Source organism: Lissotriton vulgaris, chromosome 11 (assembly GCF_964263255.1).
Source record: "Lissotriton vulgaris chromosome 11, aLisVul1.2, whole genome shotgun sequence".
Classification (NCBI taxonomy): Eukaryota; Metazoa; Chordata; class Amphibia; order Caudata; family Salamandridae; genus Lissotriton; species Lissotriton vulgaris.
The window spans coordinates 672,768,835-672,792,288 of NC_141699.1; positions in this window are offsets into that span (position 1 = coordinate 672,768,835).

The window sequence follows — 23,454 nt, forward strand, 5'->3', positions numbered from 1 at the left end:
ATTCCAACTTCCTAAAAGTGGCATTTTCAAAATTGTAATTTAAAATCTGACTACAAAATAAATCACGATTTTAAATTACAATTCCAAAGACACCAAAAATGAACTGCTGACTTTCTCCCCTTTAGAATTTACATTGTATCATTACATAATTTAATAAGGTCATTGCAATGCTCTCCTATGGGAGAGGTAGGCCTTGCAGCAGTGAAAAACAAATGTAAACGTTTTTTACTACCATTATATGTACAACTTAAAAACTACATGTCCTACTTTTTAAATACATTGCACCCTGCCCTCTGATCTGCTCAGGGTCTACCCTAGGGGTGTCTTATATAAGAAAGGAAGGTTTGGGCATGTCAAAAGGCTTACTTTGGTAGGTCAAAATGGCACTTTGAAACTGCACACGTACAGGCTAAAATGGCAGGCCTGAGACATGTTTAAAGTGCAACTTATGTGGGTGGCATAATCATTGCTGCAGGCCCACTAGTATCATTCAATTTGCAGGCACAAGTAGTGCCACTTGACTAGGGTTTTACAAGTAAATTAAATATGCCAATTGGGTATAAGCCAACGTTACCATGTTTAGGTATAAGCCAGTGTTACCATGTTTGAGGGAAAAAGCACAAGAACTTTAATACTGGTTAGCAGTGGTAACGTGTGCAGAGTCCTCAGGCCAGCAAAAACGAAGTTAGCAAAAACTGAAGGCAAACAGTTAGGGGGAGAACCATGTCATGGATGCCAGGTCAAACACATGGCAAGTATCCCTCTGTTTGTTCTAATAATGGTTCTGAAACTATTCAGAGAGTTCTCACTTACTTTGTAAATGATATCTGCATGCACGGGATGGGGGGAAGTGTCAGAACCCATAAAAGTAGAAAAAGGTGTCAGGCAGGGGTGCGTTTTAGCACCCCTGTTATTTATTATTTATATAAATGGGCTAAATAAATCCTTAAAATTGATAACCCCTGATGTCCCGAAAATAAGGGGGAGACTACTACCGACTCTGCTCTATGCAGATGAGGCGGTGCTCATGGGTCTAACCCCGATCGCCCTGCGCAGCCTGGTAAAAGACTTTGTGCAATATATGGAAAAACTCGATCTTAAAGTAAATTTAAAAAAATCTTTTATTATGTCCTGTGGCCCGGGTAAGAGACAATTAAGTGCTATCTCAGTGGGTGTTGATAAACTTTATTCTACAAACACCTTTCCCTACCTAGGAATGGTTTTTGTTGCGAGCGGCTCGTGGAGTGGACATTTAGCCCACGCCACGAGCAAGTTCTCAAAATCCATTAACTCTATCCTTAGCCTCCCACGGCCTAGGAAAGTAGATGCTATAAAAGCCATTTTAAAAATCTTTAAATCACAATGTGTTCCAGTAGCTACTTATGGGGCAGAGATCTGGGGTCTGGGAAAAACACCGAGCATCCAGACAGAGGAAAACCGCTTCTGCAGAAAAATCCTCGGAGCACCTATTTCCTCCTCGGAATACATTTGCCACTGCGAACTGAATTTGCATTACATATCAGATTTTATTGCCTCCAGACCGGCAATGTTCTGGCCTAACCCAGGACATCATAAGAGACTGCCTTTATTGTGAAAAAGGGATGTTAATCCCTTGGCTCTCTGGAGTGTTCAAAAAACTGAGTAGCGCAGGCAAAGGACACCTTTTTCTTGACCCTAGTAAAATTAACCCTAAAGATAAAAATGATTTAAAATTTGCACTGTACGCACTTTATAGAAAAGAAAGATTGGCAAGGAACTAACCAAACCTACAATCCAGGCGTATGTGAATAAAGATCTGTACATACAACCAATCCCATTGTACCTCACGCTTCCAATGACAAAATTGGAAAGATCTTTACTTTTCCGCCTCAGGGCAGGGACTGTCAGATTCCTATTATGTTTTCCATTAGGTTACTCCTTTTTAAAATCCGGAATTAATTTGTGCCCATGTGATGATATGAGTCCGCAAACTGACCTACATTTCTTTTTCTTTTGTAAATTTTATCAGAAATATTTTAAATGGTTTTTACTACCGTATTTTAAAAAGCACAGACCACTTTCTTTGGAAGAATCAAATTTGATGTTGTTAACTCTGAATAATGAAGAGCTGATATTCCGCACTAGCACTTTTCTAAGAGTCATTACCCATGTTTGTAAAACAATGGAGAACCCCTAGTAAATCTGAGAACTATATTTATAATTGTTTTTAATATTGCTGTTTTTTAATTATTGTAAATATGTCATTTGATCTGGGATTGTTTGTACTGCTTTTATGAATTTGCAAAAATTCGAATAAAGATTTTTGAATTGAATTGAAAATTGATATCTGCATGTGTTTGCTGTTAGTTTCTGTTTCACAGCATAAAACAAAATACCGGATGTCACTGTTTTTCTCGATATTTTTATGGCCTGGACTTAAAAATACATGGCAGGCTGGTTAAAAAAGCAGCCAGGTAGCAACCTTGAGTCTTCCTCTCACTTGGTTCAAGTTCCTTATGCCCACATGCATCAAAGTCAATTGCCTTCGCAAACGGTGCGAATCGCAATTTTCGGCCCTTTTCGAATGCAATTGACCAATTTGGAATGCATCATGCATTTCGCAATTTTAGGAATCGCAACCATGTTGCGATTTCTAAAATTGCGATTGCATTTAAGAAATCGCAATTTGAGATTTCTTAAATGCAATGCATGATGATTTTTAAATTGCGAATTCGCTATTTGGAAGGGGTAAATTAGCATGAAGTTAAACTTCCTGCTAATTTACTGAAAACTTTCAAACATGCACTAGTTGCATATTTGAAAGTTTGAATTTACACTCACACATGTCCTTGGGTCATGTGTGTGTGTAAATTGCATTTAAAGTTACATCTCAGGGGTGCAGGGAGGGGTTCTTTGGACCCCCCTACACCCTTGAAATTGCACTCACATTTTGCGATTCGCATTTTGAAATTCGCAAAATGTGAATGCCTTCCCATTCATTCCTATGGGCCTTTTGGCCTATAGGAATCAATGGGAAGGGTTTTCCTTAATTGCAATTCGCAAATTGTGAATCACAATTAAGGAAAAATACTGAATCGCAAAAAATATTGTGATTATTTAATGCATAGCATTTTGCTATTCCTTCATTTTCGCAATTAAGAAATCGCAAAATGTAACAATGATGCGTGTGGGCCTTAATGCGCTGCTTGACTTCCTGTTTCCCGTGTCTGTTTCCCTTCCAATCACAATTCTAAGGAGTGCGCTGTGGTTCCTGTCACCCTGCTTCCTGCCCGCCTGCTATGTTTGCTAGCAGGGAGTGTAAACCGCCATTTGACACCAGCTGGGATGGAATCCTCCGACATTTGCCTGCCTGCGTTCTAAAGCAGTACCAAGTTTGTACTGAGTAGGCTGCTGCTATCAGAGCTGCCAATCTACAAATAAAGCAGATGGTATTATTTTCCCATTTCGCCTTAAATACTTCCGGAAGCTTCTGTTAAATGTAATCTAATCTTTTTAACTGATGTGCTTTGTTGAGCATCCGAAGAGACAATTTAATGGCCGGAAAGCGGTCGCCGTTCATGGACTTAAATATATATCATGCAGAGAGGGAGCGAGAGATACATCTTTGCTTGATAATCTATTCAATCGATTTTAAATTCGGTTAGTAACACTAAGAGGACATGCAGTGAAAAGTTTCGCATACATCGTTGTAAATAGTCCATAGTTCTCAAGTTCTTAACTTGAAGGGAGAAGAATTAGGGAAACTCCCACCCCATCTTTTTCTGTTCATCAGGGCAGAACACAGAAGCGAGTATGACCTGACTCTCTCTGTTTCTCATCCTTTTGCGTAATTTTATTACATTTCTTAAACGTTTACTCCATCAAGCCAAAGGAGAATGTTGTTCATGGAACTGTGCTAAAATCTATTATATAATTTATAAAACTCTAAAACACAGGCAAATATATTGATACAGTTTGGTCGCTCCTTTGTTCATCCAGTCATTTATAATGATAACCTTTGCATGTGGTAAAATGCAATGTTATCTAACGACCAAGGGCCTTATTTATGAAGGCCTGTGTCACTTTTGCACCGCTGTTGCATCACTTTTAATGACGCAGCGGTGGCATAAATAATGCAACATTTTGCACCATTTTTATGAAGTGCGTCACTGCGTAAACCCCTGCGCTACATTATACCTGCATCAGGTATAATGTATGCAGGGTGGGCGTTCCCCGCAAGAAAAGGTTGAAGGAGTGGCACAGTGAAATCTATAAGATTTCACGGCACCACTTCCAGGACGCCAATGAGTCAAAACCTTATGACTGCTTCATGGCAGGTGTAAGAGTGACGCAGACCCTTTCACATGGGGCTTGTCCCATGTTAAAGGAACATTACTGGAGTTGTGTCCCGCTTCTGAGACAACTCCAGCAATGCCTCAATTTTGTGCCGACAGATACATCAGTAATACTGACATATCTGTCATTCCATACGACATGATGTGTCATGTGTCATCATACAGTAAATATGACGCATCAATGGTGTCGCAGGAGGGCGCACTGAGAAGTGTTGCTTCGCTGCTTTAACGCAGTGTTGCAACACTTGTCATGAGGCTATTTAATTTGTAGCATGTGCTATATGAATGGGACACATTTTTTAAACTATGTGACTATTATGCCACCAAGGCCCTCCTTGTGCATCCCTCACTATAGTTTCTCTACATTCTGCCAGGCCACCAACATTGCAAGTGGCAGAACAGACCGGATATTTGTTATTCTGAGACGGATGTACTGATTTCACGAATAACTCTATCATCAAATAGAATTATGCTAATGTCTGTAATACACACCAAGGTGTATTATCATTCTAATTCATACTTGCTGTACTTTTTACAGGGGAAATTCATTTTCACCCCAAGGGATAAACATATCTTGACACAATTTTGCAGAAGAACAAATAACATGCACTAGAGGATCCAATCTGCATAAATGAGACATGGCAAGCAGAGCAGAGCTTCGGGGCTTTACAAGATGTATGAGAAATAAAGAACTCCATGAGACATTCACCTCAAAATCAGGACTCGACGGTAAATGTCACAATATTCATGTGGCAATTCATACTGCGCTTAATTTATATTTCTATCACTTCCAATATGGCCATTGTCTGTCCAGTCAGGGTTGAGCTCCTGCTCGCACACTGGATTCTACGGCTTCCTCTTCATGCAGGGTAGGTCACAGCAGCAGTGTTTTCCCACAGAGGAGAAGGGCCGGACTGGCCGTAGCGGGCACTGGGCATTTCCCTGGTGGCCAGGTCAGTTTTAGACCCCTAGGGGGGCGTTTATTTTACCGAGGGCAATATCGTCCCCCAGCAATAAAAGCGGCACAAAGCATTCCGCTGCCATCCCCCACCCCCTCCCGACCAGCCAAACTCTTTGCCAGGGTGGTTTTGGTTCCCAGTCCGGCCCTGGTGAGAAGGGATGGAGGGAAACTTCAAATGTCCTGCTCTAGTCAGACATGTATCAAAGCTGATGTGGCAGATATTTACCAGAAGTCCAGATGAATACAAACTGTGGGCTCAAGAGGACTACTATTTATCTAAAATATGAGGCATTTGGGAAGAGCCATTTCATACACGGTGTGATGTCAGGTTTAACTTTATTGGTTTGTTAAATAGAGCCATCCATTGTGGTTCCAATGGTTTTTGGCAACTTTGTATGGGTACTCACAAACATTTTCACAAAGGACAAAAATATGGTCTACAGTGTGATTGACAGCAGCATTGATGCCAGCAGGTTGGTGGCCACGTGGTGGGAATTTGGGCAAAGGAGAGAGAATCATGTATATGGTGTGACCAGTGAGGGTGCAGAGACAGAATATCGAGTAAAAAATATCGAATTGCACAAATATCATGTACAAATTCCTTGGGTCAGGAATATCGATAGACAAATTCTCGCGGTCAAGAATATAGATTTTCAGAACTCGGGCACAATATGGTGGCGGTGCCTGGAAGGCCCCACCATCCATATTACAATGCCTGGGGGTACAGGCCTTTCCATGGCGCCGATGCTGCCATGGAAAGGTAGGTGGAAAATGCTTTGGGGACCCATTTCCGGCTCCCGGGGGGGGGGGTGGGGTGGGGGTGGATGCACTTGGGGGGTACCTATTGTACCCCCTACAATGCCACACACAAGGTGGCAGGCACCTAGCAGTGCCTACCACGTTTTGCATGGCAAAGTGCAACATGCCATTTTGGCATTGCGGCGGTTGCTGCTTACAGCAGCATCCTCCGCAATGTTAGGTATTCAGGATGCAACCGCCAGGGTGGCGGTCGCATCCTAATCAGTGGTGCAGGACCGCCATACCGCTGGCGGTCGATCCCAGCACCGCTAGGGTGGCGGGCGGACTTCTCCTAATGGGGCCCATAGTTGTTAAAAATATCGTTTTTTTTATTAATGTTATGTAGTTTAGTATATATTTTATATGTTTGTGGTGTATGTTTATTTGTATAAGAATTGTTTGTATGTTTATTAAATGTGTTAACATTTTAGTAGTTATTAATTTTGTTTAATTTGACTTTTGCGTTTTTAGTTCCGTAGCAGGTTGTGGGTTTATAGGGGAATAGGGTGGGAAGTAATTTAATGATATGAAATGTATTGATCATTTTTAGTAGTTCTTTTTTTTTTATTTGAATTTTGCATTTTACTTCCTTAGTAGGTTGTAGGTTTATAGGGGAATAGGATGGGAAGTAATTGAATTATACTACATTTATTGATTAACTTTTATTCATTAATTTATGTTTAATCGAGATGTTATAGTGATAAATGTGTAAATTAATGTGTTATTAATTAGTTAATAATTAGTTAATAATTAATTTTAATTAATTAATTGGCAATTAATTATGGTTATTGTATAATTAATTTTAGGTGTTGTGGTGTTTATAGGTGAAAATGGTGGAACAGGAGAGAAGGAATTTATTTTTAATTGATGAATTAATAATTCGTTGTTAATTAATTTTAATTAATTAATTAGTAATTAATTATGGTAACTGTGTAATTAATTTGAGGCGTGTGTTGTGGTGTTCATAGGTGTAAATGGTGGGAAGAGTGGGAAGTAATTTATTTTCTATTGCTGAATTTCTGATTAGTTGTTAATTAATTTGAATTAATTAATTAGTATTAATTATGGTAATTGTGTAATTTATTTTAGGGGTGTGTTGTTGATATTATAGTGTTAAAGAATGTCTACTGAAAGAATGATTATTTTTATTAATAATATTTTTGTAATCATTATTAATTATGTTAATTATCGAAATACATTTAAATAAAAATGTTGAAGTCTTTTTTTATTATATTTAATTAATATTATATGTGTTCTTTTTATATGTTTAATATATTTAATCTTATATGTTTTAAATATTGTTTATTTATTTGTAAGATTATTACATTTTTTTACTTGTTTAAATGTTATTACCAATTTTTGTTTCTCTGCTATCCAACACTTTCCCTACAGTTGAACTCACTGGAGTGGAAATAGTAAGTTTTAGCCCTCCGCTATCCAGTACTTTCCCTACTGTTGTATTCAGTGGAGTGGGAATAGTAATATTAACCCCTCCACTATCCAGCACTTTCCCTATTATTGCAGTCATCGGAGTGCAAAAAGTAATTTTTACCCCTCTGCTATCCAGCACTTTCCCTACTATTGCAAACATCGGAGTGGGAATAGTAATTTGTACCCCTCCGCTATCCAATACTTTCCCTACTGTTGCACTCACTGGAGTGGGAATAGTAATTTTTACCCCTCCGCTTTCCAATACTTTCCTCACTATTGCACTCACTCGAGTAGGAATAGTAATTTTTTCCACTCCGCTATCCAAAACTTTCCCTACAATTGCACTCACTGGAATGGGAATAGTAATTTTTACCCCACCGCTATCCAGCACTTTCCCTACTGTTGATCTCACTGGAGTGGGAATAGTAATTTTTAACCCTGCTATCCAGCACTATCCCTGCTGTTGCACTCACAGTAGTGGAAATAGTAATTTTTACCCCTCCGCTATCCAATACTTTCCCTACTGTTGAAGTCTTTGGGGTGGGAATAGTAATTCTTACTCATTCGCTATCCAGCACTTTTCGTACTGTTGCAATCACTGGAGTGGGAATAGTAATTTTTCCCCTCTGCTATCCAACACTTTCCCTACTGTTGCACTCTTTGGAGTGGAAATAGTAATTTATTTTTACTGCTCTGCTATCTAGCACTTTCCCTACTGTTGCACTCACTGAAGTGGGAATAGTAATTTTTACCCCTCCTCTATCCAATACTTTCCCTACTGTTGCACTCACTTGGGTGGGAATAGTAATTTTTATCACTTCGCTATCCAGCACTTTCCCTACTGTTGCAAACACTGGAGTGGAAATAGTAATTTTTTCCCCTCCGCTGTCCAACACTTTCTCTACTGTTGCACTCTTTGGAGTGGGAATAGTAATTTTTGCCCCTCCGCTATCCAGCACTTTCCCTACTGTTGCACTCACTGTAGCGGGAATAGTAATTTGTACCCCTCCGCTATCCAACATTTTCCATACTGCTGCACTCACTGTAGTTGGAATAGTAAATTAAATTCTTCCGCAATCCAACATTTACCCTTCTTTTGCAGTCACTGGAGTGGGAATAGTAAATTTTACCCTTCTCCTATCCAACACTTTACGTACTGTTCTATTCACTAGAGCTGGAATAGTAAATGCAATTATTCTGCTATCCAACATTTTCCCGACAGTTGTATTTATTGTATTGCAAAATGTAAGTTTTACTTTTTTTTAATAGTTTGATGTTTTAATTAAATATAGAATTTTTTAAAAATATTAAATTATTGATATATGTATATATTTGATTTTTATATAATTTAAAAAAGTAAAAAAAATAAATACAGATACAGTTAATAAATTATTTTAAAGTAAATATATGTATATGTATAATTTAATATGTTTGTGTGTTTATATTTTTTAAATTAAGTTTATTTTTATACTTAGTTAAAATGTATATTAAATGTAACCTATTTTGTTAAATATAATATTAATATGTTATATATTTAATATGTATTATTTTATTCAATTTATTTTTTTAAATCAATATTTTTTACATTTACATTTTTAACATCGATATTGTTTATTCAATATTTTTGTACTTACCTGTTTAAGTATAGGGAGTCGATATTTTTGCATTCTATATTTTTTCATCTATATTTTTGTCATCTATATTATTGCAATCGATATTTTGTCAGGGAACCGTCAGTGAGTCATGACGTTATTTTGAGCATTTCATTCCATACTACACTCCAAAGTAAGCACCTAGAGACACAGATTTGACCATACTATAGAATGCCAAGTATCAGTCTCTATTGCTCTACCACATCCTGGGGTAAGCTTCCTCTGATTGGTGTTTCTACCTTTGACCAGTTAAATGTACAAGGAAGTGTCTTGGATATTGAATTGGAATGAAAGCCCCATTGTGCCTTTAGTTTCTTATCTGTAAACATCAAGAGTACCTTGAAACATGCTCACTTAAGATAGCAGATGCTATAAAAAATCATTGCCAAAGACCCCCTAACAAGGGATGCAATTCACTAAAGCGGGCTGACTTAATCCCCCCACATGGACCAGTGGGAACGCTTTAGCTTTGGCACTAGGAGACTTAGGGGCTGATGTCGATTGCGGGCAGATTGCACCCGCTAGGCCGGTGGTGGCGATCCGCCTGCCATCGTAATCTGATTTACCCCTGTCATATTATCATTTTGGGGGGTATTGCAGCAGACGCAAAGTGTGTCCGCCGCTTTTCCGCTGGTCGGCAATCATTCCGATTGCCAGCTGGGCGGACTTGGGCCAAAATATGGTGGGGGTGACTAGCAGGCACCACCATCCATATTAGGATGTGTGGCTTTTAAGGCCTTTCCATGGTGGCGATGCCACCATGGAATGGCTGGTAGGGATTTTTTTCCCGGTAGGGGGTGCACTTGGGGGGTACCCATGGTATCCCCCTCCATTTGCATGCACAAGGTGGCAGTCACCGCACGGTGCCTGCCGCATTGTGCATGGAAATACACAACATGGCAGTTTAGCATTGTGGCAGGTGCTGCTTACAGCAGCACCCACCGCAATGTTTAACTGCGGAATGCGACCATCGGGGAGGGGTTCGCATCCTAATTCGCGGTGCGGGACCACTGCATGTCTGGCAGCCGGTCCCAACATTACATTACTTTTAATGAGCAGGATGGAAACGATGGAAAGAGAAGGCATGTGGTTTTTTTTTTAGAGATCTTTGTATCCATTGTGACATTTTGTGCGTTCCTGGATAATCACTATCTCCTTATTTAACAGTGTTAGACCTGGCACCATTGGCATGGGTCTCCCTTCCATTTTTGCTGTTACCTCGTGTGTTTTTGCTGGTGTTAGATGCTTTGGGCACTGTGCCACTGCTGTCCAGTGCCACAGTGCAAGTCTTCCCTACTGTAAATTGATGTATGAATTAGTGACTCCATGATTGGCTCATTTGGTTTACTTGAAAGACCCTAGTACAGTGAACTGAGTGTGTCCAGGGCTTGTAAAATCCAAATGCTGCTGGTGGGCTTGCAGCACTGGTTGTGCCACCCACAGAAGCAGCCATGTAAAATGTGTCTACGGTCTGCGCAGAGCCTGTGTGCAGTCTGGTACTGTCATGCTGACTGGGCAAGTGCACCCATGTGTCAGTCCCTAAACCTTCCATTTTCTTCATATCAGACACCCCTATGTTAGGTCCAAGGGCAGGGTGCATTGCAAGTATAAGTTAGGACAAGCCCTGATGTGTGATGCATGTCCTAATAGTGAATTACAGCCAATTTCGTTTTTCACTATTGCAAGGCTACCTGTTCTCCAAAGGCCAGAACGGGCAGTTAGATTATTACATCTTATAATCCTAAGTGACTCAGGGAACACAGTAGAAATTCGAGTTTAGTATGCCTGAACTCAGAATGATAATATACATCTTTTAGTGAAGTTGGTTTTAACATTCTGTGTTTGAAAATACCCCTTTTAGAAAGTAGGTATTTTCTTGTCTAACTATCCAAACCCTGCCTCTGCTAGATTGTGTATTCCTTGTCTGGGGTTTGAGTGACAGGGCTAGGGGATTCCAAGAGACAGAATGAGTGAGCCCAGTGGTGAATAGAGAGATCTGCATCTAGATGGGTGGGAAGAGTTGCACCTGGGACCTGAATACGGCTGTGCCTGCCTTCCACAATGCTGGCTCCACCTCCTGTGGTGCGGCTGATGTCTCTGCCCTGTACTGTGAAAGAAGAGAAGGAATGATGTCAACAAAGTGCTCCAGGGCTGTGCTTTCCTTCCACAATGCTGGCTCCACCTCCAGTGGGGTGTCTGATGTTTCTGGCCTGCACTGTGAAAGGAAAGAAGGAGTCTTGCAAACAGAGTGCTCCAGAACTGGTTTGGACTGAGTAAAGGCCCCTCCCCCTCAGAGGACAAAGGATTTTGGGGTATAAATATTGGGACCCTGATCCCAAGAAATTAGATCACTTTTGGACAAAGAAGAAGAAACCTTTACTGAGGAGAGGAACCTGAGAAACTGAGGAGAGACTATCCCTAGGCTGAAGTGCTGTTTGGGGGATTGGCCTGCAGTGGTTGCCTGACTGCCAAAGGAAGGGGAAAGGAACTTTGTGTACGTTACTTTCAACTTGTAAGGATCTCCAAGGGCTTGGAACAGAGCTTGCCTCCTGCTGAAGTCTCAGGGACAACAAACTTCAACCCCCAGCTCCCCAGAGTTCTTTGGAAGTGCCTGCTGCAGTTTTGGGGCCTTCTGAGGGACTGTGTGTTGCAAGGAGGTGGAAGTGCAACTCAAGAGCAAGAAATGTGTCGCTGCTGCTGCCGTCGCAACTCCGAAGGAGGGTGTCGCCGCTGTAGCTGTCGTATTGCACCCCATCGAGAGAAGAGTTTCGCAAGGAAGAGGAAGCGTGTCGCCGTCGCTGCTGCTGCCGTCGCAACTCCGAAGGAGGGTGTCGCCGCTGTAGCTGTCATATTGTACTGCATCGAGAGAAGCGTCTCACAATGAAGAGGAAGTGCGTCGCCGTCACTGCTGCTGCCGTCGCAACTCCGAAGGAGGGTGTTGTCGCTGTAGCTGTCGTATTGCACCACATCGAGAGAAGTGTCTCGCAATGGGGAAGAAGCGTATCACCGTCGCTGCTGCTTCTGTCGCATTGTGGATGTTGCCGCTGTAGCTGTTGTATTGCACCGCATCAAGAGGAGCGCCTCGCATCCACAGAGAAGCACGCCGCCATCGGAGCTGCTGCCGTCGCATTTTGGATGTCTCAGAGAAAGGAACATTGTAAGGATCTCCAAGGGCTTGGAATAGAGCTTGCCTCCTGCTGAAGTCTCAGGGATAACAAACTTCAACCCCCAGCTCCTCAGAGTTCTTTGGAAGTGCCTGCTGTTGTTTTGGGGCCTTCTGAGGGACTGCGTGTCGCAAGGAGCTGGAAGTGCGAATCAAGAGGAAGAACCAAGTCGCCGCCACTGCTGCTTCCGTCGCAACTCCGAAGGAGGGTGTCGCTGCTGTAGCTGTGGTATTGCAGCGCATCGAGAGAAGCGTCTCGCAATGAAGAGGAAGTGTGTCGCCGCCGCTGCTGTCGCATCTCCGAAGGAGGGTGTCCCCGCTGTAGCTGTCGTATTGCACCTCATAGGGAGAAGCGTCTTGCAACAATGAGGAAGCGTGTCGCCGTTGCTACTGCTGCCGTCGAAACTCCGAAGGAGGGTGTCCCCACTGTAGCGGTCGTATTGCACCGCATTGAGAGAAGTGTCTTGCAATGAGGAAGAAGCGTGTCGCTGCTGCTGCCGTCGGATCGTGGATATCGCCGCTCTAGCTGTCGTATTGCACCGCATCAAGAGAAGCGCCTCGCATCCAAAGAGAAGTATGCTGCCATTAGAGCTGCTGCCGTCACAACTTGGATTTCGCCGCTGTAGTTGTTGCATTGTGCGGAAGCCTCTCGCAACGTCGGAGAGTAGTGTTGCAGCCGAGACTATTGCCGTCGCATCCCTGAAGAAGGGTGTCGCCGCTGCCGTTGATGCATCGAACCGAGACTTCTTGCATCATCGGAGAAGTGTGCCGCATCTGGAAGATCTTCACGTCTTTATTTCTTTGCACGGGAACTTTGCTGCATTTCCATTGCTGCAACATTGCTTGTTGTGGAAGCGCAATGCATCGTAAGGTACATTAACGCATAGTGTCGCAACTTGAGAACTGAACTGAACTAAGCTAAAACTATAATTTTTAAGTATAGTATTGTGGATTTTTGTTGTTTGTGGTCTTGTGTTAAGTCTATATAAATAATACTTATTTTTAATATACAACTGTGTGGTGTCCATCTGTAGTGTTGTCACTGGGTTACTGTTTGTGGTCACAAATGCTTTACACACTGCCTCTGAGATTAGCCTGTCTGCTCATGCCAAGCTACCAAGGGGGTGAGCAGGGTTTATTTTAGGAGTGTACCCCCTTACCCTGACTAGAGGCAAGGGTCCCTATTTGTCACAAGTACCTACCTGTGCCAACTAGAGACCCCCAAATCTAACAAACTGAGATAGGAAAACCGTAGATCAAACTAAACACATTAGTAGTAAGCATGTCATAAGAAAAGAGGACTGCAACCCAGCAATCATTTAAATGTACCAATTGGGGGAGAGAACACCCTCTCTGATAGTCCAGTATATAGTTAGGAATCTTGAACGAGGAGTTCTGTGGTGTTGGTATTCAGGTTTCACCAAATCATATTCTTCCTTACCTTTATACCCTAAATTTGCAGCTATGTGATGAAGGTGAGCGAGGTACTGAAAGCTCAAGCCAAGTACATAGGTGCCGATTACAATTGTGGGCAATCGTAGCGGGATCGGGACCGCCCGACTGTAAATCGGCGGTCCCGCGCCCCTAATTATGATGCGACTGCCGCTGTGGCAATTACATCCGGCAATTTAACATTGCGGCGGGTGTTGCTGGCAGCAGCACCCGCCGCAATGGTAAATGGCTATGTTGTGCATTTCCCTGCACAACGTGGCAGGCACCGCGCGGTGCCTGCCACCATGTGCATGGAAATCTTGGGGGGTACCATGGGTACCCCCCAGTGCACAACTGGCTCCCCAACAAATAGGGGGCCCGCAACGGGTTCCCCCAAATCCAGCCTCCACCAGCCTTTCTATGGCGGTTCCACCGCCAAGGAAAGGCTGGCTAACGCCGGCATTGTGATCGGGCGGGCGGTACCTGCTAGGCACCGCCACCATATCCCCGGTCTTATCCGCTCCACCAGGCAAATGTTAGTCTTGACTGTGGCGGAAGCGGGCGGGCAGTCTTTGCGCCCGCCACACTTGAAGAACGATTCCCTCTGCCATCCTGATGTGGCGGGGGAAATGGGCATTCAGATGGTGGAGGGACCGCTACTGCACGGCTGGCAGTGGCAATCCCTCCGCCATCGTGATCAGTCCCCTAGTTTCTATCTGCCACCCAAGTGTGTAACCCCATAAACCAAGAATTAAAGACAAAGCATTAACTATTGATGTAAAACAAGAGTAGGAAAGAGTGATAGCATGGATTGGAGCCAACATTAAATAACATGGTTCACCGTTTCAATCACCACCACTTACATAGTTAAGCCCCGTTCCTGCACTGGTGTCTTCTCCTCTAGGTGATGGATCTTTGCCACCATATTATGATTCAAAGACCTTTTTCGGCAAAACAAGCAAATTCCAAATACTATTCCAAGTTCAGTCAATAATGAGAGTTTGAATAAGTTTTAAAAGCTTCATTCTAATTAAGAGGTTAGCAATTTTCTTTTTTCTTTTTCTTTATTCATATTATTCAATTCATCTTTAGTAAGTTTGCAGGAAATCTCCTAAAAAGGTTTGGTTAGAATCAAATAGTCAAATAATGCTTCAAGTATGTTCCATAAAGGAATAAACCCTACTCTAAAAGTTCAGACCAGAATTTCAGAATTAGTATAAACCATGAAGATTTTAAGTTCATAAGGAAAAGAGTTAGGTACAGACATTCTTATGCAGTTCGGTTCTGGAAACGTAAACCTCACTTCCCATAGGCAACAATCACAGTTTGTGCTTCTAAAATAATTGTTTCACTGTGTACACAATGAACTAGGCTAGAGAGAAGAAACGTTAACTTTGCAAAAATACTGTTTAGTAATGCATTTTATGAATATGAACAAGAAAAACTGTTTTGAATATGCAACTATTCTATCCAGGCATTATGTGAAATAGGGTGAGAATCGGAAGCTAACCATTACAAGCAATAAGTTACTTAGTAAAATAGTACATTTGATCAAAACCAGAACATTCTGGAGTTATGACAAACACTACGAAGCATGTCAAATTAAGGTCAGACCTCTAATTTAAATTTGTGCAAAGTTCAGCAATATTAGTTTCACTACTATTTAATGGAAGCTTCCTTCTTAGTATTTTTATGGCCTATAAACATAGCTATGACTACTTATTGCAATTTGCACATTTTAAATGTATCTCATTTCAGCTTTGAATATTACGTTAATCATTAGACATTTTTTAACTGTTATTCTGAATAATTTGCATTTAATTTAGTCAACCTTAAACATCCTCAATCTTATGGTTATCTTTACCATCACACTATTTTGATTTCACATGTGAGTTCTGCTTAAAGGGTACTTTCATCATCTGTTGAATACTTTCAGTTTTGTTTTAAACTTTGCAATGTTCTAAAAACTCTTTTTTATTAAGCAAATGCTCAGCAACACATCATAGGTGCACAGACATATCAGGTTGTTTCAGCAAGGTTGGCAGGTTCATCACTTATGGGTAATTTGCTCCTTCCAAAACAATGTTTTAAGAGTCCCGAGTCCAATGGCATATTGTTACAGTTTATAGGATTATTCATATCCTCTGGAGCCACTATACCTCACACTATTATGATGCTTCAAATCCCTCTGTATTCCAAACACCTACCCCAAACTTTGCCCCAATTACTCGGGCATTCTTGGCTTTGATAAACCACTTTTTCAGCTGCACAGCACCAAGTCATTCTGTGACCCTTGGGGTTGTGCCACCCCCATTCCCTTGCGATGTTCTTTTTCGCTAATATATCAGCCAACATTAACCGTATCTTGGTGTATTTTGGCCTTGAGGTATCCCCTTCACGCATTCATATGTGCCATCGGGCATCTAGTGGGACCTCCTGTCAAATCACCTCGGAAAAAATCTCACTACAATTTTGCTAAGCAGGGGGCAGTCCCACAGTGTGTGAATAAAAAGGTACACACCTCACCACATTCCCTCATGCAATTTTCAGGATCTCTCTGGCCCATATGGTGGAGCATGTTCCTGGGGGTGAGAGATCTATGTAAGATTCAGAGTTGTATGAGGCAAAACCGTGCTCTAGTGGCCACCTCCGGGGCTCTGTATGGCTTCTGCCCAGTCATTGTCTTCCAGGATACCGTTCACAGTCTCCCAAGCCTCCTGGAGGGTCTCCCAGGGGGCAGGGGTGTTATTCATTATCTTTTTGTATATGAGGGAAGTGACCTTTTCCAGGAAGGGGTCTAGCAGCACTCTGTCCTTGAATGGCGTATACTCAGGTAACTGATTGCCCAGCGAAATGTGGGTCTTTATTGCGTGTTTTAGTTGCAAGTATTGGAACCATTCCGAATCTGGCATTTGGTACTCCGTCTGTAGACCCGTGAAGTCCACAATCGCTTGTCCTCCCCAGACATCCCCTAAGTTATCAAATCCAGCAGCGCCCACAAGGGGGGTCCCTTCCGTCAGACTGCCCTCCATCCAGACTCGTACAGTCATTTGTGTGGGCATTGGTTGTCTGCTCTCTGTCTTTATACAATATAGTGCCTCTGAATATTCTTTCAATCCCATCGAGTAGAGGTCAACCCGATATGCAGGCTCTTTTTTCCCCACAAGTACCCAGTTGATAAGTGTAATCAACTGCGCTGCCTGGTAGTATTTCCGAACATCAGGAATTGCCAGTCCTCCGTTGAAAACTTCACACTGTAGCTTGTGAAGGGCCATCATTGAGTTACCCCCGTCCCAGAAGAGCTACCTTATTTCTGTCTTGATCCTATGAAAAAAGTCTAATGGTATCTTACCTAGGGGGTTCTGAATGACATGTATGAGTCGAGGAAGTGCCACCATTTTAAAAAGGGCCACTCTGTCCATCAAAGAGACTGGCAACGTTCTCCAATGTGAAACGCCCCTACATAACCTATATAGCTGGGAAAATAAATTATCTTCCAAAAATGTCGCAACGGACCAGTAGACCTTGATGCCTAGACATTTAAACTTGTGTCTGACCGGAGGGCTCTCCCACAGGCTGGCAGGGTCTGCGTGTCTCCAGCCATTCCAAACACTAGAGACATCCCAATTTATCAGATAGACAGAATAAATGCTGAACAACTGGAATATATATGGAGTATGCCATTTATTGAGGACCGAGGGTTTGTGTCACATAATAGTATTTCGTCAGCATACAATGATATTCCTTATTCCCAGTCCCCCTACACAGAGATTCCTGTTATCAGTGGGTCTCCAGCCAGATAGTGAAGAGCATGGAAAAGAGTGGGCACCCCTGTCCCGTACCCTTGTTGTGTGTCACCTGCCTGGACACTGCCCCATTCACCTACACCCTGGCTAGAGGGTCTATGTAGAGGAGCCGAACCCAAGCAAAAAACCTAGGACAAAAACCAAAATATTTCAATACTGCAAGCAGGTATGGCCATTCGATGCTATTGAACGCTATGCAGGAGTCTAATGACAGGAGCACTGCATACTCTTCCGGCCTACTCTTGGTAATGTGCAATACCCCATACAGGTGTCTCAAGTTAAGCCTAATGCTTTTGTGGGGCATAAAGCCAGATTGATCGTGGTGAATTACAGAAGTTATGACTCTGTTGAGTTTGATTGCTAAATCCTTGGCCAGCACCTTTGCTATGCTATTCAGTAGTGAGATTGGCCTACAGGAAGTACATTCTGCTAAGAGTTTGCCTTGCTTTGGGATGACCACCACTGTGGCTAGATGCTGGTCTACTGTTAGACTGCCCCACTCCAATGCCTCCTAGAACATCCCAAGCGTAGGTGGAGTCACCAGCTTTGCTACTCCCTTGTATAGTTCATCCGGCAGACCATTAGGTCCGGCTGCCTTGCCCAACTGCGGGGCTTTAATCAAGCCACCTATTTCCTCTGCAGTGACATCCTCGTCCAGCTCCTCCTGGTATTCCAGAGCTAATGTGGAAAGGCTAGCATCTTGTAGGAGCTCTGCACAATCTGACCTTGACCTATTTGATGTAGACTTATGTAGTTGCTCATAATGATTTCCATTAGTTTAGCAACCTTGTCACCTACATAGATTCTCATCTGAGTCGCCCTGGTGTAGTCCTTGGCTTTTTCTTCCACAATATCATGCATCGCCTGTTGTTTAAGACCGATTAAATGACTGACCTGTGTATCTGACATCCCAGGTTGCTTGGCTGTAGTTTCTAAAGGGGTGATTTCCTTCTCAATTGCTGCATATTGAAGCCTCTGCTCTTTCTTTTTTCCACCTGCCTGGGCCTGTGCATATCCTCTTATTACTGTTTTACTTGCCTCCCAAAGCATGCAAGCTGAGGTTACCGTTCCCACATTTTACCGGAAGTAGTGCTCCGTCCATTCTCTCAACTTGTCCCTGACCTGTTTGACCTTGAAGAGCCACAGTGCTATACTAGCTGGCAATGTGTATGTTCTAGTGGGCCCCTGCAGCCGTACCTCGACAAGGGAGTGATCAGATGTGCCTCATGCTCTCTGAATCAACCCCCGAAAGCAGCCCATGTCAGTAGAGTGTGTCAGAATGTACTCCAGTAGGGATTACTCCTTGAGGTGCAGAGTAAAAGGTGTATTGTTTAGTTATGGGGTTATGCTTACAGCCGAGATCAACAAGCCCAAGTGCCTCAGCAAACGTCTTCAGGGAGTCTGTTGGTACTTCCCTTCCCAAGCTCGACATCCTGTCTCACTCTGGGTCCATAAAAGCATTCAAATCTATCTAGTGCTTTACAGATGTGACCTTTCATGTGTGTTTCCAGCAACAGGACTATGTCCGGTGCATGTCTTCGGGGATAGTTCAACACCATTGTACATTTGATTTTATTGCCTAATCCGTTTACGTTCCAGGTCATGATTCTCAAATCTCAGTCCCCAGGGATAAGCTCAGGGGAAGGCATCAGAGGGAGTGTGTCACAAGTCAACAAAGTGTTAGGGATCATCTATGGAAAAGCCTATTCAGAACTCGGTTACCTTTGTGGCATTGTATGGGGGTGCTCCCCAGTCCACCCCTCCAAACCAGCTTGTCCCCCAATGTGTGACAAGCAGAAGCTCATGCTGTACAAAAGAACAATGCCACTTAAAGTATGGCCATTAAAACCCCAAACATATAACTCCCGGCTGCCCTGCAAGGTGGGCACAAAACCTCCCACCCCCACAATTTGAAGAGCGCCTGTCGCCCCAGAACAAAACTACCCAAAATCAGGTGGACTTAGGCCACATGAAGGCCCACCAGCCACCCAGTAAACCTTCCACGCTGACGATAGATATGCCAACAGCATTATAATAAGACAATGCAAACCCACATTCTGTAATGAGGTGAAATGTGTAAAAAGAAAAACTGTATTCTTAACTCTGTGTCCAATCTCAGTCTGTGAGTCTGCCATTATGGGCAGTGCCCTCGCACCTGGTTGCTCAGGGCTATGTGGGTCACCCACTGTTGCGATCATATCCGAAGGTGCTCTAGGTTTCCTACTCATTCTTCGCGGGCTGCTGGAGAGCCATCTCGATGAGGAGGCTCCCGGTCGGTTTCCATTGTTCGTATCAATCGCAGCCATTCCTGCTGTATCACTGTCTTTCTGTATCTGTCTCATCTGTCCTGCAGTCCTCCAGCCATCCAGCCATTCTCACACCTCCACCAGGGTAGAGAACCTCCACACCTTGCTGTCAGCTCTTGCCCGGAGCATTGACTGGAAGAGCATGCAGTACTTGATGTCCTTCGCCCGTAGGACCTTCTGATTCTCAAGGAAGGTTCATCGTGTCTGTTGCACCATTATGGTGAAGTCTGGGAAAAGGGTGATAACAGCATTTTCAAATTTGAGCAGGGTGCACTTCAGGTAGTCTGGATAATCACATCCCAGTAATGGTAATTGAATTTTCGGGCTATGATAGAGTGCGGTGGGGTAAGTTTTTCGACAGTGCCCCAGGCTGGAGCAATTTCCACAAATAGATCTACTGCTGGCCTCTCTGTTCTATCTAGGACTCCAATGATGCAAACAGTATTGCATCGGGAACAGTCTTCCTGGTCCTCCAGCTTGGCCTCCAGCACCCTGGCTGTGACAGTGAGGTCTGGGACTTGTTTCTGGAGGGCCTTCGTGTCCTGTCCATCGCCAGGCCAGTCATGACCCTCCTGGCCAGATCAGATAAACTCCCTGCAGAGCTGCCATTATGTCTTGCAGTGTAGGCTCAAAGGCAAAAGGGGGAGATGAAGTCCCCAGATCGGGTCCAGTTTTTATTGCATGTCTCGGGCCATCTCCCTGGGCAGGGCATAGTTATCAAGTTTCTGTTGCTGGACACTCCGTGGCCATTTACCGAGCTTCTCAAATTCTCCAGGGCCCAGCTCCACCAGCTCAAGTGCAACCCTCGAGGGAGGGTCAGAAAGCCCCCCAAGCAGTACTCACAATTGCCTGCCCAGGTAGGTAATCCCCCTTCTGGTGCCATGTCAGGGTTCTTACCCCCAGGGTTCCTCACACAACCCCACCAGATCTCCTCTGCAGCTATCATTCCTTAAGGCCAGCAATCAAGCTCCCCAGCTCTCCAGCTGACGTAGGCATTTCCCAGTACTGGCTGCAACCCAGTCTCTCTCCACCATGGATTCAATCCAGCACTGTGCCTGGCCATTGCTTCTGGATAAACTAAAGTCTCACTGGATTTGTCCTCGCCGCCACAGTGTTTCGGATGTGCCAGAGGCCCCACACAGGGCAAGAGAGAGGCAGTCCAACCCCCCACTCACCGAGTGTCTTGGGGGTCTCACTTGTGCTCTTCTAGATACAGGACACTTCTCCCCTCTTGACTCCTGCTCTCTGCCCAGGCCCGCTGTGAACAGCCTCCAGGAGTGGACCTCGCTCCCTTAGTTTCCACTCCTCATTGGGCCACAGATCGTCAGCCTTCATTCTGGTCAGAATTGTGGGGTACATCTACCCTCCTCTTTTCCATATGCAAATTAGTGTGTGATCTCGCTACTCCTAGAGATACTCTATGTCCTTACTCTCATCAGGTATTTATTAGTAACAATGGGTTAATTTAAGCATCTTGTAGACTCCGCCTTTCTCTATGAGAAAAATATCTAATGCTAGAGTATCTTGTAAAACCATTCATGGTATTGCTGTATTCTCACTTTTTACTACTAATAAAGCTTCAGAAGTACTGGTTGCCAGCAGTTGACAGTTTTCTAGTATTTTCGACATTCAATAGGACTCCTACATGTGGAATGATTTCACTAAATATGTCTCCCACTAATTCATCTCTACTTTCTGTACTACAAGTGTGTCTATGTGCTGGTGTCATTGTTAATGCATCTATGCTATTGACATGGAACATTTCAGGCATAGCACAGCTAAATAGCGTTTACCATCCCAGTCAGTAGACAGCACAAAGTAAGCATTCTGTCCACAAGGAAAGTAAACTCTTGGAATTGTAGATTTCTTCTTCCTGTAAAATATGCCATGTTCCCCCTAATAATTTGAATGCATGTTCACAACTACTAATCCCTACACGCCTGGTTCTTTTAGGTGTCCTTCTTCTGTAAACTCAGATTTTCCCTTTATGTTGACTGTCTAATCTTAATTTTGGGGAAACCATTTTCTTTCTAAATTTGTCTTCTTTCTTTAAAACATTTTTCAAAACATTGTTGTGTTTGTGTTTACTACGTTTCAGGTTAGTATTTGTTTCTAAACCTGGGCATGGGATTATACTATGCTTGCATAGTTTGCGTAGTTTGCGCAACTACGCGCTATGTGAATTGCACGTAGCACAGTGCAAAATCGCACAGCGGGCCTTTTTTGCTTTCTCGCGGTCCTCAACGTCAAGTTGGCGACCGCGAGCGAGCAAAATGACATCCCGGAGAGACTGTTTCCTCGTTCGCGATCAGCAACATCATCAAGTTGCTGACCACAAGCGTGGAAAATAAGCCTCCCGGTGAGATTCTCAACGTGGGGAGGTCAGGTTTCTCATTGTGAGTGGTCGCGTATGCTCGCAATGAGAAACTACCAGTCCGTGTTGAGAAAACTGCAGCTATAGTACAAATCTACTCGAGCGGCAGAAAACGACAGCTCGCACTGTGCAAGAGGCCTATTGCAATTATTGCACAGTGCGGACAAGCATCTGGCACTGTGCAATCAGTTCAAACAGCATTTTCCCTACTGCACTACGCAGTTTGCGTAGCTTGTGTAGTGCGAAGTGCACTTTGCGTAGCTTCGCTCAGCTTCATGTAGCTACGCGTAGCGCGACCAAGCAAACTACGCCCAGGGTTATTTGTTTCATCTTCATTCATAATGAAAACTTTCTCTCTTGGTCAACTTAAGCAGGTTCAATTGGTTTGGTAATGCCTCAACACTATCTGTTGGACTGTGTGGTAATAAATAGTACCAAGCTGTGTCTGTTTCTTTTGCATTCAGGTATAAATTCAAATTTCTACTATAGTCACTCTAGAAAGTATTAAGTCATAGTTAGAATAGAAATATTCAAAATGTTTGCATCTATATACAGGTGAAAGTAGTATTTTTTGTACTTTGTGTTCTTTTATAGCTTTTATGAAGCCCCGTGGAGGTTTTTAAAAAAATCACTTTTAATAAAATTAGATTTTAACCAGGTCCGCCCTGCTCTCTATTTTTTACAATTATTAAAGCCAGATAGTATCCCATTTGTGGCTGGGTTCCTGAAATGTTCCTTAAGGTACCGAAACTGTCTAGAGTTCTAAAAAGGTGATTACTGTATTTTATTTGTTTATGATTTTACATTTTAATCTGTAGTGATAATGTTCCTACTTTTTTCATATGTATAAAAACAATATACATATATATATATATATATTTCTATGTAGTATGTAGTTTGCATATATTTTGTGCAGATGTGTAACTTTTATGGTTTTCTAGTATGTTAACCGAATAAAGTAATTTTGAAATTTGAAAGCAGTATACTACATGTAATTCCAAATGATAAATGGACGTGATAATATGTGACTTCTTCTGACGCTGATCACAGTAAATGAGCACAGACATAACAGTCTTTTGCTCCCATGGCCTATGTGTATTTCTGTACTAATCTCGAATAAACATTAGACGAGTAATCATCTCTATTGTATGCAACAAATGAAGCTTTCAATTCCTCATCATCATTCAGGCATGTATGT